The sequence below is a fragment of the Gallus gallus genome, chromosome 2 (assembly GCF_016699485.2).
Source record: "Gallus gallus isolate bGalGal1 chromosome 2, bGalGal1.mat.broiler.GRCg7b, whole genome shotgun sequence".
In the NCBI taxonomy this organism is placed as follows: Eukaryota; Metazoa; Chordata; class Aves; order Galliformes; family Phasianidae; genus Gallus; species Gallus gallus.
This window is the reverse complement of record NC_052533.1, coordinates 50554854-50571481: the sequence shown is the minus strand read 5'-3', so window position 1 is coordinate 50571481 and position 16628 is coordinate 50554854. Positions and strand designations below refer to the sequence as shown.

The following is a 16628-nucleotide window of genomic DNA, read 5'->3' as shown; positions in this document are numbered from 1 at the left end:
GTTATGATTGCTATTACTACTGCCATTAAGGATAAATTTAACTAGCTTTGGAAGTTGCACAAGCAAAATAAAAACATGTGGGCTACTTGATTCAAACTGCTATCATATTAACCTGGTATAAATGAGGCTTACACTTCAGGTGTAAAACAGGGAGTTAGCCTTTCTCTGGCACAATATAAAGTACAGCACTGGATGGTGTAATTCAGATTTTTTTTTTTTCATTTTCTCCAGCTGTTTGATATTCATTTTATTTTAAGAATACTATTGAGAATTGTTGCTATTGCTTGGGCTTGTTGAAATGCCCCTGCTTAAAAGAACAGCGGAGAGCTAAGAGCTGCCTTTTGCATAAGCCAAACAATCTGTTAAATCCAAAATAATTATCCCAAAGAAATTAGACCATGCTAGTAATATACAGTCAAAGGCAGATAACACACAAAAAAATTTCAAAACAGACAGTGTCTACTCAGCATGGATTTCCTACCTCAGAGGAAGATTGTCATGCTGCAACTTGGACTGTTGATTCACTGTGCCAGTTTCACTGCATATCAGAATTTTTTTCCATACTTGTCACATGGCTAACAGAACCTGTGTTTCAGGTAGTATCGGAGGCTGCCCTCTGTGCTCCCTTTCTTACTAAAGTTTGTCTGCCTCCCTGAAATACAACCACAGACTGGCTTAAACCACCAGTTGGTTTCTGTCCTTTCTCATGCTGCTGACTGTAACATTGCACAGCCATCAAATCCATTGGCTGGTAGATATTTGCTGCCCAGCTTCTGTCTCTGGGTGTAACATGGTTTCAAAAGAGTTATCTAGTTATCTCACACACTGTCACCACTTGATCACTGTTCTCCTGACTATCATTCTCATCATCTTTGTTGGAATTGCATTGGCTGGAAAAACAGTGCAGAAACCCACCAGCAGCTAGAACATCTTAAATCACTTCTGCAAGACAGTTAAGTGAATGGCAAGGTTTCCCTTTCCTTTCTGACAACCAGAAACTCCAAACACCTGAAGTGGAAGGGTTAGAAGAAAGCTCCACATGAATAGATGCTGTCTGTGTATCACTTTATTATGACCATTTTCTTATGGCTTCTGCAGATGAGAAAAAAATTCTTCAGTGTGGGGGTGCCTGAGCACTGGAACAGTTTGCCCATAGGCATTGCTGAATCTCCTTCTCAGGAGATATTAAAAATCCACCTGGATGCAATCCTGGGCAATGTGTGCTAGGTGACCTTTCTTGATGCAAGGTGATTGAACTAGAAGATGGTCCCTTCTAACTTCAACCACTCTGTGATTCTGTGTGTGGGTTGTGAGAGCATGGGTTTATTTTATCTTTGAACAGGGACATTGTAGTATATAGATGCAGTAGCAAATTTAATGCACACATTACAACACCACATCAGGAAGGATCGTAGCAATTATTTTATATGTCCGAATCATCCAGTCTCTACTGCATTAGAAAGTCATTCTATCTCAGAAGATAGAAATGTGTATCACCAGAGTTATGACCTCTAGAATTTCATATAACAGAAGTCAAAAACAACATACCAGGTTTATTCAAAGAAGAAAAACATTCAGTGGAAAGTTGGCAGAGCAGAGGTCCCTAGACGGGCTTTTGAGATGACTGCTCCTCCACAAGCTATGCACTCACAAGAATGTCTCTCATAGCTGCATTAGGATGCAGTTTATAGACATCGGCATGATTTTAATGAAGTCAGCAGGGTATTACAGACCTGGATGGCTTAGCTGAAAGTAAAATGAAGTCCTATTGTTTGAGAAAAAATCACTGAGTATAGAAGTGCAAAGAGTGATAAGGTAGATGACGCTGACACTTTAACAGATTGTGTTTGAGAGTGATCAGAATTGTGTGCCTTTGAAAAATGTTAAGATAACCTACATTGATAGAAAATTTTCCAGTTACAGAATTTAGTTTTATAGCGTCCTTATACATAAGGAGCCCATTTTAAGGTCTAAATCATTTTAGCTCTTCTAAGATGAGTTGCGTGTCTTCTACTTCACTGACACCACCTTTTCTGAGACATGCCAGCTTCAGAAATGGGGCACTGAAGCAAGAAGCTGCAGCACCAGGGCCAGGCATCAGACACTCACTCCTTTTTCTACTCTAAGACTGTACAGCAGTCACAAGTCTATCTCAAGTCTAAGCAGACAGATTGGTTAAGAAGTGATAAATCAAACTATTTCAATTTTTTTTTTTCATTTTCTACCACATGACACAACTCTCAGAAGCAAATTTGGCCTGTCTCAGCACTGGCAAGTTACCTTGGTATGAATCAGGTTTAAATTTGTCATGTTTTCAAATGCATACCTTTTTATGCAAATCCTACTCCTTTCTCACGCTTGCAGTGGACAGCCTGGTCATTTGTACACAGCTGTTGTGGTGAAATTCACTCCTGGCTTAGGCTGCAAGCTTCCCTTCTCCATTCATATTTCCATAGCCTAAGAAAATACTCTCAGGCGCAGGAGTTCTATACCACCCCCACATGTCTGGGCAGGAAGGACAGGAATCAGATAAGTAAATTAATTACATCAACAAGTAAGAGACATTCCCTTTGGAAAGAAAGTCCAGGCCCAAACAGGAGAAGCTCAACACAAGACCTTCCCTGCCAAGCACCCAGCCCATTACCAAGAAGGTCTGAAGCACCTGGGGAAGATTAGAGGGACTGCAGGGATCTAAAAAGAGTGGCTGAAAAAGCTGCTTGCAGGCTGTTTTAGGATACTGTATGTTAGAGACATGGTACTGGAAAAAGATCCAGTAAGATGAATAAGCAGGATAAAGTCATTCAAGGGAGAAAAATAGAAAAGAATGAAAAGACTGGTAAGTTAATTCTAAAAACACAATACAGAAAGTTAGAAAAGAATCTAGTACTCTGCAAAATCCATATTAACGGAGTTAAAAGCAGTGTGTGCTTTATAGATGGGAAACCTGTTTTTATTTCCTTGAAGGAATCAACAAGTTCATGGAAAGGAAATGACACTGATATATCAGCTTGGAGTTTACAAGAAGAATTTACAAAGACTCCCATTAATATTTCCCTGAGTAAACCAACCCATAATGAGATAAAAAGGCCACACAGATACCACTAATAGTTTTTATGAAAAGAAACAAAAGAAATGGAGAGATGTCATAAGTATCTGGCTCTGAATTTGGGTCTGTGCTATGAGCTTAAAAATCTGAAAATCAGTATGAAAAGCCAAATGGCAAAGTTTTCTGACAATATGAAATTAATCAAAATAGCAAAGAATATGGCTGACTGAAAGGAACTGCAGAAGACCTTCACAAAATAATGAAATAGCAGCTGGAATTCAACATTGGTGAATATAAAGTAACACAGGTAACATATGACACATGCAGGAGGAAACAGTCCTGATTTTACATGAACAGAAGTGAGCTGCCCCTCAGGAAGGGGACTTGAGCGTTATAACACAGTTTTAACGTCAATAAGAAAAGTAAAGTGAACACTAGGGATTACTAGGCAAGACAAGGTTTGTTGCTTATTAGACCCTTGGTATACCTGGAAAATACAGGCATAGTTTTGGGTATTGAAAGAGAATGTCAGGCTTTGGGGTGAAACAGAAACTTCCATTAGATTGTTGAAGGCAGCAGTTTGGGCCTCCTTTTTGGCTTCTCTCCTCCAGGCTGAGAAAGTCCAGCTCACTCAAAGTCTCCACATGCATGTCCCTTACAGGGACATGTGAGGCAAGAAGAATAAGACATTATTTGAATGTCATTGTGTTGCTGACTGGAAAAGCTTGTTGTTGACTCCCCATTAGTTCTGTCACTTTTGCCTCAGTATAATCCCACGCTCCTTCTGGAGGATCAGGTCACAGCAGGCAATTGATCCTGGGTATACAGAGAAAGGTTACCCAATACAAGACAAAAATACAACCATGCTGCAGCAAATCAGACAGCTCGGATATCCTTCTGATGCAGCCAGTTGTTTTGATTCCTTTAATCCATCTTTTTTAAGATCCTTTCCTGTTAAAACACAAAGCGTTATAATCCTCGTGGATGAGCTGCTACAGCCTGTGATGATTACTTCTGAGCCTTCTTCAAGGACCAGTCACTATTTCCTTCAAGCCCAAGTACCACTCTGCTCCAGTTGCACAAGCTTCCTGCACCCGGTGAGACAGCCTGATGGGCTGTGAACCGCCACGTTTTTCCTCCCGTGCATGCAGTGCAAAAGCAATATAAATTTTGTTGTTCATGTTATCATTCGTATCTAAAAAGGAAAGTAAGGTGGAGGGACAGAAAGAGAAACTAAAATAAAAATGAAGCTAAGAGCAACATTAAAATAGTCTTCATACTATTTCCATACAAACACAACTGTTTGATGAGAATTTTCTTAATATGGGAAAGGAGGGACCATAGACTGAAAAGGACGTAACTTCAAAGATAGGAACACACTAGTGGGTAGTAAATACTTATAAAATAAGACATACATCAGCCTGTCACATACACTTTCTACAAAATGATATATAGATGACTAAAGTGTGATAAAGAAATGCAGAATAAAGTAACACAGAGCCTAAATTTAGACTCATGCAGATTTTTCCAAATACTGCATTTTGAAGTATTAAAAAAAAGACAAGGATGGAGAGGAATTATACAGTCTTTTTTTTTTTTTCCCTTTTTTTCTCAAACTAAACACAACTGTTTCACATCTTCATTTTTTCTTTGTTTCTTCCCTTTTTTTAATTTCCCTCAAATTCCAGCCTTTGTTCCCTTGTCTTGTAACACGTTGTTATTCTCAATATGACAAAAGTTGTACTTTTTATGCCAAATTGTTTGATACATTTTAAAAAAGAAAATGAAAGACAGACCTTTGACAGCAAGATGTGGAAGTTTGCTCGGTGCCATAATGTGCTACATCCGCCATTTCAGTTCACCCCTTTCCTGGGCCAGCTGCTGTCTGTGCACCCTCAGCCACAGTTTCCTGTCACAGGAGCTGAGAGAGCACCAGTGCTGAGAGGTACTAACTGCTCTAAGTTCCTTAGGTGCTCCTTTGAGATCAAATTAAGGCTTTCCTGGTGCATTTCACAGAATGGAGACCAGATCTCTGTGTTAGAAGTGCTTGGCCTCTAAAGAATAACCCACAGCATGTCTCTGTGCCTGCTAAGAGAGTGCAGAGGAGAGCTACAAAGGTAATTTAGGGCCTGGAGCATCTCCCTTATGAGAAAAGGCTGAGAGACCTGTAACTGTTCAGCGTGTTTCTCCTGCACAGAATGAATTCAAACCTGTCACCAGCCCACGCAACACAGAGAGCCTGGTGGTGTCACTGAGGGCGTGAGTGACAGAAGACAGTTTGGCAAAGGCAGGCAGAGGCCCCACAGCACCCTGCAGCCTGCACCAGCTGTAGAATCCAACAGTGTGTGCCAACAGCTGAAGCACCTTGTGCTGGGTGTTAGGAAAGACAGCTTTTTAACTTAGAAAATGAGTACTTCTGCAACAGAAACAACTGTCAGACAAATATAGAACTCTGAAATGACATTTTTACACTCTCTTTTCAAAGTAATACTACACTTTAAAGTACAGTGAAGCATAATGACAGTTCTAAGAGAAGAAGAACAGATCTGATTTTAAAGACTAGGTATAGAACTGAGTCAGACCTGATCTCAGGGACACCAAAGCAAATTTGGAATTACTGCATGAGGATCACTTCTGATGTAGGCAAGTACAACTGAAATAAGGACCTACCAATCCCAGAACAACCAGAAGCAGAAATATGCTATGCTGTGGAGGACCTGAAGTCTGTCACAAACTGAGTGCAGGCGGGGCATACTCCGAAACACTTTCTGGAGTCCAAACCAAAGTCTGAGTACTTTCAGTCAGTAGAGAACTACATCTCAGATCTGTCTGTTGATAAAATTCCCTAATTTTGGGATGCTGCGAGGCTGTTAGGGGGATGTTGAGGAAAACTTTGGGGTCAAGGAACACTTAAAGCTATTTCTCAGACTGATCCTGGTAATACTTTTATGTAAAGTCATCATGAGAGAGGCTGGAGAGGCAAAGTAAGATACAGCAAGAAGAAAGATAAAGATTTTGAAGACCGTGGTAACAATTCTGAACTGGAACTGAAGCTGCATATAAAATTACCTGCCTAGATGCAAAATTATGTGTTGTTCTGTGAGCTGTATTTGTAAACAAGGCAGCTTCAGTGCTTCCCTCAAAGGGCACTTTGCATCCTCAAAAGCAGTTGTTGAAAAGTAAAGGATTCTTGTGCGAGGCTGAAAGGACACAGAATCCAAGCACAGATTCTCACTAAAAGTAAGAGATAGGTAGGCCTGTGCTCTTTCAGCAGCACACATGACCAAGCTAGTATGTAGCACCTACTTAATTTAAATATGTATATGTATATATATATATAAAGATGACTTGGTAAAATCATTATATAGAATAAGTTCACCATAATTCCTTATGGTTAGGAGTATTTGGCAGAATTTGTTGGGCTTTGGAACACTTTCGTGTGATCTGGTATAAGAAAAAGAAATGACGGAGATTGCAGCCACATACAGGAGCCTTTGATTTGATCCATGCATTCTTCAAAGCCATTCTGAAAAGACAAAGAAGTACAGCCTGCTTCCAGTTATCTGCCCTGCTTCAATTTCTAATATCATGTCCTATTCTAACAGGGCTAAAAATTTTCCTGCAGTGGGCAAGAATCGCTTCTTTCTATTGAAGTTATTAAAGCTGTTGCACTTCATGAAATAGTTCTTTAATATTCCAGCATATCTACAGTCATTGCACTTTTTATCTCTAAGCCTGCTAAACAGTGCCCATCAAAATATGAAGTATCCTTTGCCATTAGAATCCCTCCTTGCAGAAACCCTTGCTGGTAGTAGTTCTAACATTTTACTTTACTTGGACTGCAACAAAACTAAAAGTATCTTGAATGATGACAGTAATGCATGGAATTTGCTGTTCTAGATTTTTTCATCTAACATCTTGGTTACGTGATGTTATTCACTTTTTGACCTAAATTATTATGCAATCTTTCTTTGTGCTATTTAAAAGTTGCCTCATTTCACCTTAAATACCACTAAGCAATGACAGCTGATGTGATTCCTAACGTGGTTTGCAAATGTGAGATCTTATTATCTGACAAACTACTGTAAGCCTGGAAATAATCTGAACATTTTGTTTGGACATTTAAAACAATCAATTTTCTGGAGATAACTAATGAGTGAACACTGTTTAGGACAAATGTAATAATATTATTTCGGTATTGTCTAACAGAAGGATTTATGATTTTTTTTTTTTTAACTAGAAGTCTAAATAGAGTATTTTGTATTTTCTAATAGAGAAATAGCAGAGAAACTATGAAAAAGTTTAAGTTTGATAGTAAAGTACCCTAATTACACAAATCGTGTAGCTCATGAAAATAGTTGCAGTAAAAAGGGTTGAATGGCACTTTAATCCCCAAGTGATTTCAGAGGCAGAAGCCACCAGCAGTGGGGTAACTGGGATTGGGCTCCTCTGCAGGGAGAGAAATGACAGGGAGAGGAGAGGAGCGACACACAAAACTGTACCCTGACAAAACTAGTCAGCAGCACATGAGAGCATGGTGTGTCCTGAATGCTCTTTGAAACCGGTCACTGGAGGACCTGAGTGTGCTACCAATGGGTAGCAGTGACCTACTGGGTCTCTTAGGTACAGAAATATTCAGTGGTTACAAATACCTCTCTAGTGTAATCTGGAGGCGTTGCTGGCATTTGCAAAAGTTAATCCTGTAGTCATCCAAACTTCTTGGATGGCTAAATTTTAGTGGTTGTCATCTCACAGGAGGCAGCTTATATATCTGCCAGTATGTAGCCTCTAAGGTTCTAGTTACACATGGTCGCAATAGGCAAGAGCTCAACAGCTTCACAAAATGCCTCCTATTTGTTTCCTTTTGCCATGGAAAAGATGCAGACATACATCATCTTGTTAATACAGCCTCTGTCCTGATTACCCAGTGGCTGGTAAGCCACTCAAGGCATCTAATGCATAAGAGCCAGAACTCCATAGCCCATATCCAAAAGGAATGCATAATTGCTGCCCAAGGCAAGGGCTCTGGCAACAGTACAAAACGTGGCCACTTGCTTTGTCTTATTTAACCCAAAGTAAGATAACAAAAGGGCTAAGAGATCCCCAACCTGGATCATCTGACAACATGAACATACTTCCAGGTAAAACCTTCTCTAACGTTACTTCAAAACAAAATGCCAAGAACAGGCTCTATTATCCTTCCAACCACACTATCTTTGGTCATTGCTTTGTTATTCTGCATAAGCAGTTTCACTGCATCCAGTAAATATATATAGGGGCAGGATAACTCAGTCAGTTAACAGTTCCCCCCCATTTCTGCATTACTGCAACACCCCAGCCTGACTCTGAGCAGGGCACAATCTCCCTTTCAGATGGTATTTAGCTGGAGACTCTCACCCTTGCTAAGATTCCCTGCACTTTCCACAAAAGTCAGGCTATTAACCTCCCTGACCTGACCATATTCCACTATTCATCAAACCCCATGGGGGAAGAACTCGCTTAGCACTGACTCAGAAAAAGATTGCCACCCACTGAATCAAAACCATCCCACTTAGCAGCAGCCTGAGTATGTACATACAGAGACATATGTGTGTTTATAGTGTATATACACACTGTATGGTGAACAGAAACCAATGAGGGATCTGACATGGCTATAATTTGTGTCTCATAGTAACGTGCTACATCGTTCAGTGGCAGAAGATGTTACACAATCACATTTACTTACAGGGTATGTTGTAAGACAAATACAGAATTTTCCCTGATGCTCACAGTTTTGGCATCCAGGGAGAAGTCCCTAATCTGTAACTGTAGACTTAAATAGGTGAATTTTCACGGGCAGAAGAGCGAAGCAGGGAGTCAGGCCCACATTATTTCTCTGACCTCACTGTTTCCTCTCTGCATTGAGGCTGCTAACAATAACTTTCCTGTTTGATATGTTGTTCTTTCTGCCAGCTGCCACCTTAAATTAGGCTCTCTTATGTCCTTTGGTAGGAAGGATCTTTGGGTTCAAGTCAGGAGATGCATTTAACACGTTTCTGATATTCCAGCATAAGCGGCTGTGACATGAAGGCAATTTTGAACATCCACAAACATCACCACCAATTACCCCTTTTATTAGTTCGACATTGCGGTGGATGCCCAGGGAGAATTTCACTGTCAGTCTAAGCATTTCACAGCTTCCTATATTTCATGGATATATATATATGCTGTGTTTCACATTTCACTTATTTGCTGCTCTCCCAAACACCAGCTTCTTAATTTTAGCTGTTTCAGTAATAAGGCATAAATCACTTTTTTATGGCTGCTGCACCATTTTTCTGCTAGCAGCTGTCATACTGCATTAGGCTATATTATACATGATGAAGAATGAGGGAGAGGTGGAGCATAACATACGCAGCCTAACAAATTTATTACGCTGTTCAGCTGATAGGCCTATTCGTCTTTCAACACTGAGAGTACAATAAGTCCTACTAGCCCAAACTAAGAGCACTCCAGGAGAATGTTAAGAATGTAGATTATATACAAATCAGGGAACTCTGATACTGTGTATTCAGCTGGGATAATCTGCTCCTTGATAATGGAGCTGATGTATTTTAGGCATCCGTTACCCTCAGGAAGTTTTTATGGAAAGGCTTTTATAATTCAGTTTCCAAGCACAGTGGAAATCTGTACTGAACAATGGGACTGTCTAGCTTGTGGTTATGTTTATACGGCTCAAATACACTAAGGACTTCTCTACGCCACAGACTGGGGGGTGATGTGCAAATACAGCATCACAGCTTCACTGTGAGATGCATCCGTGTCCTGTGCTTTGGGAGCAAGTGTGTACCTGCCAGGAGTGGCTCAGGGAGCAGTAGAAAAGCCAAACCTTGCTGCTCTTTTCTGCAGAGGTTGTTCACAGCCAGAAACTTCCCAATTCACATTTATAATTTCAACACAGCTGGATTTCTCTGACACAAGAACGATAGTTTTAAAACTAGCAGTAAGAAATGGCAAATGCAAAACTCTGTTCAACACCTCTGGCTCCAGAAATGCCAGGATTTTTACAGCTATCTTGATATGTTATGAAATTGAAATTTCCAAGTGGATTCCTTCTAAACAAAGAACAACCATTTTTATACAGAGAAAACATAAGTTAAACCTAGTATAAGAATATATTATTTAGTCTATAATAGATCAGACTACAGAGGACTTCTGCAGCTTAACAAAGCTTTATGGACTTCTTAAAAGAAATATTCTTCCTCTTCCTTTCCCATGCAAAACCCCCAGCTGCTTCTGCAGTTATGGGGAATTCTTTAAATCACAGCACTGAGACTCCATATTAAGGAATACACACATTAAAATATTTACAATTTTAACTTCTGCCTAATTATCTTCACAGTAGCATTCATAGCGTGGGGAACACTGTAAACCATAGGGTAATGTTAATTATTTGTAAATGAAAATTGTAAAGGTTTAAATAGTGACCTACGTAACTATTACTGACTGTGTCTACACTCCTCTACGTAATCCCATAGTTCTATCTAAAGCAACAAAATCCTACCTTGGCTTGTCCTGAAAAAAATCTAAAAGAGTAAAATCTAGGGTGGACTCTCAAGGAGCAAATTCTCCTTTGGTTGCTTTTCAGACAGTATTAAATGTCTCCCCTCTACCCTTTAGGACACTAAGATTTTAGAAGCTGGACGATTTGAGTCTGAATTATTATATAGAGCTATGAAGAAATCTGATTCCATTAAAAAATACTTACAAAGTAATCCATGCTGTTTTGAATTTGAAACATTTGCAAAACACTGTTTGAATGAAGATTTTGGCAAATCTTTGTTTTCCTATCTGGATATCAACTCTACTGCATCCAGTGAGGCCCTTCTATTCGTTGCATGTTCTCAGACCTATGTGCAACACTTTTAGTCCTTTGCTAATTCAAATGGCACTGAATTTAATTCCTCCAAAATCAAAAACAAAAGACAAAAAAACAAAAACCACTGGAATACCAGCCTCAGATTTCGTGGTTTTCTTGTGGAAACAGTCCACTAATCTGGGACAACCTGAAGAGATCTTTAAAATCCACGATGCATCGAAGCGCAGATTTTGTGCTTTTTACTTCTGATAACAAGTTGTGTATGTAGTCAAGATTTTCCTGCAAACCATGAATCTTTTCATACCACTTAACCACAACCGTAAATAAGCAACTGTTATGAAACTTGTGGGATTTCTCTGAGGGGCTTTCTCTGGCAAATAGGAGCTAAAGCTCCTGGACACTTAGATTATTTGTTAAGACTCAAAGAGCATTAGCCAATGCCATGTCTAGTCAGCATTGCAATAAATGGTCAGTGAGCAATAAATGAGACCGTATTTTTCTTTCTTTTCATCTCTTTAAAATGAAGTTCATATGAGCTGCTTTCTGTCCCAGTGTACGTGCTCAGAGAGCCTGCAGTTGTAATGTGTCGGGGTGTTACTCCTCACTCCTTTTGTGCAGCCATACAAGACCTGGGCACATTTTGTTTTGAAGAGGTTAATCATGCCTCAACCTTATGAAGTGTTTTGAGTGTTAATGGTCTCTGTTCAGTCCTGCATTGCTTTGAAATAGCCCAGCTTATGTATCTGTTTATTTGAACTCAGATTAGCTAATGCAGTTGTTTATTTTTCCTTAGCTAGAGCACTAAAACACTTATTCTATATAGTTTTAATCATTTATTCCTAAGAAACACATTTTTTCAGCATAAGAACTTGGAAAAACTTGTTCACTTTGAGTGGGAAGAGTAAGATGATTTTATCCACATTTGGGTTTTATTGTTTTAAAAGTGGAAGAGAAATGACAAAATGTTGAGACAATTACATATGTGCAAAATTATTTGTTTATTTGATTTTTTAACCTAGTGAGATGCATGTATATATTTAAATTTTGTTTGGATAAAATTTTCCCTTGACACTGTAGTCTACGTATTTTAATTTGGTTTAATGCCTAGATGCTTTGCGTAGAGCCAAAAACAAAAAGTACATTCTCCAGCTATATCTGAGAGGATTGCTTGTTAACCGCTTTTTAACCTTTCCTGTCCTCTGCAGAGAAGTATCATCAGTGACAAAAAGACTATTCTCATTCCCTTATGTGGAACAGTCTTTGTGAGAGCAGAATGAAATTCCGGGGTCAAAACAAACATTATGGAGTGTCCAGAAGGATCATATTGATGTTTCCAAAACAAACTTTCCACTCCTCATTTTGCAATCAGGATTTCTTTTGAAATTTACCTATATTCTGTTTCAGTGAAGGTTAAAAAGCCCAAATGAAAAGTCTTCTGGCCTGAAATGACATGTCTTTCAAATTTGTATGTTTGTTGCTGTTTGGCAAGAAAACTGATAAATTTTCATTTTGGGTGGACTAAAAGAAATGTTTTTATTGTTGCCGATTTTTGGGTTTGGCCTACATACAAGCACAAATAAATAAATTCTTTACACAACTCTAGTCTTCAGATGAGAAAAAACTAACTTGATCAGCAAAACTGTCCTTTCAGTTTTACACATGTAAACAAGAAGTAACCCTATTTGTTTTCACAGATTAACTTCATACTTATGCAAGAGAAAAGGGAGCAAGATTTCCTGTCAAAATAGTGAAAATGAAAAAAAAAAAAGCTTAAAAGGAAAAGGAAAAGGAAGGGAAAGAAAAAGAAAAGAAAAAGGAAAATAAAAAGGGAAGAGAAAAGGAAAGAAAAACAAACCAGTGTAACACAGCCACATCTCTCCTGCGTGTTGTTCAAAACCAGCTGAAACAAAGCTGACTGGAGATTCTGCAGAAGCAGACTTTGGAAGCAAGCAAAATAACTTCAATTCTGCAGCAGTAAAACAACTCCCCCAGCCACCGCTCTGGGAGGAATCGGGGGAGTTTCAAGGGGCTGTGACTGGAAAAGAGGATTAGGAAGAGCCAGAGGGACTTGGCCGACCTTTGTTAACTTCCTGACCCCCACTTTTCCCCCACGGGATCTAGGTCTGGCCGTGGGAACAGCACCTGCCTTCCCCAGCCTGACTCCTCACCCCGGGAGCTGTGCAGCGCAGCACAGCCCCTCGGGACTCTGCTGCCATCTCCTGCCAGGGGCCCCACGGTGCCCGTGTCTATGGGACAGGGGGAAAAGGGCCTAGGGAAGGTGGCACAAAGGTGTTGGTTGCTAGGGGTTCTCTGATAGCCCTGTCAAGGAAAAGCATCTAGTCCCTTCTACTTGGGGAGATCCCAGCTGCTGGGCTCCCAGCACCTTGACCCTTAAGACAGCACAGAAACAGGAGTCATCATCCTTAACCTTGGGCCTGTGCCCAAAGCTGTTTTGGGATCTCACAGGTGGGTACCAGAAGTTAATCATGCATCATCAGCCATCCGTCAGCAATTCCCTTACACCTGAGTTTTAAAACCATTAGCTACAAGGAACGAATAAGATCTGAAAAATATAAATAAACTGAATATTGAAGCCCTTCCCTATATCACCTAACTCTCTCACAGCAGTGAAAGGGAGTACAGTAAACTACACACATATTTCAATACATGTACATGCAATTTACAACTATATGTGCACTACAGACTCAAAAGAGAACCATACTTAGGTCAGCAGCTTAATCTCTACTGGCTCCTGTATGGACAGATTTTCTTATATAATATCATGTGTGAATGCTGAGTATGCCTTCAAGTGTGCATGCATGCATGTCTACTGTACACATCTTTTATCCTTAAATTCCTCTTTAGAGGTCTACAATAGTGATGAACCATATGCAATACAACGTGTCAACACAGTGGTCATGAATGACCCAGTACTCATGTGAAACACAAGCCAGTGCTTTCACAACTGGCAAATGCTTTACCCCTACAAGGTTGATTGCAGGCCCATGGCAAAAACTGAAGTGGAAAATTATGAATATGCAGAAAAGCTGGACAGGTTGATGTCTGTAGATGAGTGTAAGTTTTGAGATAAGCAGTGAAGCAACTAATTGTCTGAAGAATCAGCAGAGGGAGGGGAAAGAACTGTCTCTCAGAATATCTGATCCTGGTAGTTCTGCAATCATTTCCAGGCAAATAAGATTTGTATCTGTCTAGAGCTATACGGGAAGCAAAAGAAGGAGACCTCCGCTCTGATTTTGATCTGTGTCTTGGGATGTGCCCATTTCAAGATGTTTTTCACTTGTTACATTTCTTTCCCCACCTGCATCCGCATTCTCAGAAGAGCAGAATCTGGAAGAAATGAACTTGCTTATGATCCTGCCTGGTGGCTGAGCTCCCTTTGCATGAGAGCATGGTTTGCAAAGGCACTGGTCACGGGTCTGGAGTTTTCTCTGTAGCATATGAGATCTTGTCAGAAAAGTGAGATGGGGAGTTCCCGAAGTGATCTACCCTCAGTGGCAGTGAGACTAACTCCCTAAATGTGAAAGCTTGTTTTATGAGCCCTTTGTGAGAAATAAAACTACAAGCAAATTGCCAAGACTGCTCTCAAGGAGATAGCTCCAGTACGGTCTTATATCTCCACTTCAGTAACAACACAGAAACCTGATTAATTGCACTGTGTTTTTAGAAAGTTTGGGATGCTTCAGGTGGCTACAAATAACACTGGAGCTTTAAGCAACAAATGCCTAGAGGAGCTCAAACATTCCGGGTTTTCCTGTGCTTAATATGTTGCATTGCTATCTTGATATGTAATGTCACAGATGGTAATATTAGTCATGAAAGCACAAAGAAGCCAAGTCTGTAGACAACTGAAGGTGGGGGGGAGCAGAGGAGGGAGCAGGGAGAGAGAAAAGAAAGCCAGAGAGAGCAGTGAATGCCTACAGCAAACAAATTTTATTTTAAAGTGTCTTTATATGTGCTGAACACCTCCTCAAGACCTATTGTTGGCAAGAGCAGCTATAGGAGGCTGTAAATCCTTAACCTGGCTGGTATCCACTGCAAAAAGTAGAGCAAGTAGCGTGGTGAAAATACTTGGAAATGAATAGATGAAGTTAATTTAACAATGGGCAGTTTTCCCACAAGTTCTCATGCAAGAGTGGTGGCTTCCTCTCTGTTTTGTTGTTATTGTTGTTTTTAAAGCAACTGCAGAGCACTTCTCCAGCAAGGGGATCGAGGGGCTTGCATCTCTCTTCTTTGCACCTTTCAAATGTCTTTTTTTACTATTTGCTTACAGTACATTTTACTTACCATGAAGAGCTTAAGGGAAAACTAAAAGTATAGATTAAGTAAGAAAAAATTATAGATTAGATTCAAGTATGAAAAGAAAGAACAAGACAGTGACTGAAGGAACTATTTGAAAGACAAATTATAAAGCCCATCAAACTGCATATACCAGATGGAGTCGTAGGGGCACTTCTTGCAGCTTAACTCGATCACTAGTGCTCCTGCTTGCTAAGTCAATTACACTTCCATGAGCAGAGGAAATGGAGCCCATGTTAAATGAGGTAGCGTACTTCCATGAAAGAAACACACCTCTTGAGTAATCTCTAAAGCCAAACATGCAATATTATTGAAATAAACTCAGGTGTAGAACAACTGTACTGGTGAAATTGCTCTTCTCATCTGAGTCACCTAAAGGTTGGGGAAGACAATGAGAAAGATAACAACTGGGCCAAACAGCTGTGAACTGATATAATTGAGTAATTTTGCAAAAAGAATTCATTCCGCGTAGAAGAAAAGTTCAGACACAACGAGAAATTCACCTCTAGTAAATATAACAGGCTGTTCATAATTTCTGCTTAGAAACAGATGTCTCACTTTCCTTTTGCACTTGGTTGACTTTGCAGAGCTTTGAGTATATGTGGTGACAATTAACAAGAATTTGAAGGAGGAGGAACAGAAATTGGTGGCTCACAGTTGTGAATAAGGCAATACAAATGAACTAATTTGTTTTTAGGCTGTGTAATAGGGAAAACTCCTAACACTGATTTTATTCTGCCATGAAAGAGTTCTCAAATGAAGGGATGGATGCTTAATAGCCTGAGATGGAAAATACTATACACTGAGAGTACATAGAAAGATATATTGAACTTCTGCATCAGTTTTATAAAGCATTTGATCTGTCTAGGCATACAGAGGCACAAACAGTGAAGCTATTTTGTTTGAAACATTTTACATTTGGAAGGAGATTTGATCATTCTTCATTGACTGGACAAATATAGTGAAAGCAGAAATAATGGTCAATGTTACCCTTCTTTCTTTTATTTTATAATCTGGATCTGACAGTGTGTACTGCTGCACTGCCTGGATTCACTTGAGAAAGAAGTAGCAAACTAAGTAACACTGCATATGATAGTTTTGTGATCTTACTCCCATTTGTCATATACCACTCTTATTCTCCATTTCCAATGTTTTTATATAGTCTACCAAGCAGAAGGTCTGATTTTCATTTACAAATTTATTTTTTCCTATGTTGAAAGGGCAGGACAAAAACCTAAATTTGCACCTCCAGTTTTGTAAGAACCTGAGAATAGACTCAAAAAGCTTTATATTGTATTTAAAGTCCAGAGTGTGAATGAACTTTCTGAGACTCAATATTTTATTAACGTTTAGCAGAGATATATTTTACAGAAATAAATTCAGTGGGTTTAGATGTTTAGAATGACA

General features: G+C 39.5%; 1 long non-coding RNA gene across 1 annotated transcript; it reads right to left on the bottom strand.

Annotated features, from left to right (window-relative positions):
- Positions 1-1533: 1533 nt before the first annotated feature.
- LOC101749399 lies at positions 1534-4917 on the bottom strand. Its single transcript, XR_211622.5, has 2 exons — positions 4843-4917; positions 1534-4241 (listed from the first exon to the last, which is right to left on the bottom strand). It is a non-coding gene; the product is annotated as an uncharacterized LOC101749399 (long non-coding RNA).
- Positions 4918-16628: the final 11711 nt, after the last annotated feature.